We start from the raw sequence: 2364 nt of genomic DNA, 5'->3' as shown, positions 1-2364 counted from the left end.
CTGCTTTTCCGCCAAGGCAGGAAGGGGGCCGAGCACGGTCCCATCTGAGGTTTCCTTCTCTGTCTCTTCCTGCGTCGATTCTTTCCAAGGGAGAGCGGAATCGGAACCAGGGTTTTGAACGGGAGGGGCGTTCGCGTTGTCTCCTGCGGAGGGTGCCTCTGAGAACGTGCAGAGTTCCTGCGAGCAGAGCCGGCTGCGCGTGTGTTGTGGGCCCCTGGGTGTGTCTTCAGCGCGGCGTGTCTTCGTTTCTTATTTCTTATTTCACTGACTCCTGCAGAAGACAGTTATAGAACCACAGAGTTGACAGGGTCCACACAGGCCATCTAGTCCACCCCCCTGCTCTGCTTTGCTCTGTTGCTTCAGACAGCGTTCCGTGCACCTTCACCTTGATGTTTAGTCATGCTGGCCACATGACCACGGAAACGTCTTCGGACAGTGCTGGCTCTTCGGCTTTGAAACGGAGATGAGCACCGCAACCCTAGAGTCGGACTCGACTGGCTTTCGAGCAAGGGAACCTTTACCTAAGAGTTAAATAATTTCTTTTAAGGTGCCATAAGACTGTTATTTTGGCTCTATAAGAATAACACAGCCATCCTTCTGGCAACTCTGTTCAAACTTTCCTCATTCTTCATAAAAGACAAGGTAAGATTGGATGGGTTTTGCACCTAATATGAGAGGAAGGTAAACTTTGTGACTCCGTCCTGACTCTGTACTGTTTGGTTTTTGGTGTAGCAGTAACACACGTACACAACACTGAAGCCACACACTGCAGCTTCCTTCATGCATTACACATTTCCTACACAGAAAACACTTCCATGTAGAGGTATATGACATCAGTGTGCAAATTATCAATACCCAGATTAACTGCTGGGCTGACAAGGCAAAAAGCTGCCCTATTCAGTTGCTAACTTGCTGTCTCTTATAAATGGTGCTGCCATGTACAACCATTGCAAAGTAGCCTCATGTTGTTAGCTAGCATATCAAAGCAGCTGTGAGGGTTACAGATCTCTAGGGTGCAAACTAAGCAAGTGTTGTTTTGTACAGATAGCAACCCAGTTTAAATGAAAAAAATGTGTACAGGTGAGGAGAGTCCCACAGCCCAGGGGATTGTTTTTGTCTCCCTAAAAAGGTAAAGGTTCCCTTGCTCGAAAGCCAGTCGAGTCCGACTCTAGGGTTGCGGTGCTCATCTCCGTTTCAAAGCCGAAGAGCCAGCGCTGTCCGAAGACATTTCCATGGTCATGTGGCCAGCATGACTAAACATCAAGGTGAAGGTGCACGGAACGCTGTTACCTTCCCACCAAAGTGGTACCTATTTATCTACTTGCAATTTCTTGCTTTCGAACTGCTAGGTTGGCAGGAGTTTGTCTCCCTAGAACTATGTTTAAATTGGCCCAATTCCTGAGCAATGTGAGGGTGTCATTTTACTGACTGGGCTCCTGTATATGGCAGCTGTGTGACAGGAACCTCTTCTTCATGGCATCTATTCAGGGTTAACTGTGAATTGCTAATAATTAAAGGATGGCAGTGTGGTTTACTGGTTAGATCAGTCTAGGTATATGGGAGACCCAGGTTTGACTCTCCACTCGGCCACAGGAACTCCCTGGGTGATGTTGGGCCAGTCCCTCTCTCAACCCAACTTAGCTCAGGATTGTCATGAAGGTAAAAATGGAAGGAGCAGAGAAAGATGTGAGCCTCTTTGGGAACTCATTGTGGAGAAGTAGGGTATAAATATCTAAATAAATAAAAGATAAGAAAGTTAAAAATGAACTTTTAATTCTCAAGAACTGTATGTTGCTGACATAGTTTCCATTCAGTTCTGTAATTGTAAGTAAAAGCACATAACTAGTCCACATGTCATAAAATTTTATGAGAAGGAAGATTGTTTGGATGACACTAATAACTCTACAAGCATGTAATCTGTCAAGTTTCTAGCTAAACTGGTTTGAGGTAGTTCCCTTTATAAACAACACACTGTGTATTTGTGTACAGTGCACTGACTGGCACAAAAAGCAGTTGCAGTGGGGAAGGTGCCAACCAACAATGGAAAATTCAGTTAACCCTAGCAACTAATACCCACACTAACTTATCTCTGCCTTTTAAAGAGCAGTAATAAAATGACTGCTATACTGAGCAAATCAACATTGTAAAAAATCTTTTGTAAACTGTTGATTTCCCCCCTCATCTGTTCTATTAGAAAGAAGAATTAAGGTGAGCTGTTTTTTGCTGCTAATGTTAAGAGTTAGCTAAGCTTTGCATTTCTGGGTTCTGTTTTGTTGAGTTTGTGGCAGACGTATATAACAAGATTTCATAATTCATATTAACATTTTTGCATTTAGGAATGGCATGTTTTAGCTTCCATGGAGA

The sequence above is a fragment of the Gekko japonicus genome, unplaced genomic scaffold, assembly GCF_001447785.1.
Source record: "Gekko japonicus isolate JY-2015 unplaced genomic scaffold, Gekko_japonicus_V1.1 scaffold2001, whole genome shotgun sequence".
In the NCBI taxonomy this organism is placed as follows: Eukaryota; Metazoa; Chordata; class Lepidosauria; order Squamata; family Gekkonidae; genus Gekko; species Gekko japonicus.
The sequence above is the reverse complement of the archived record's forward strand: the minus strand, read 5'-3'. Positions refer to the sequence as shown.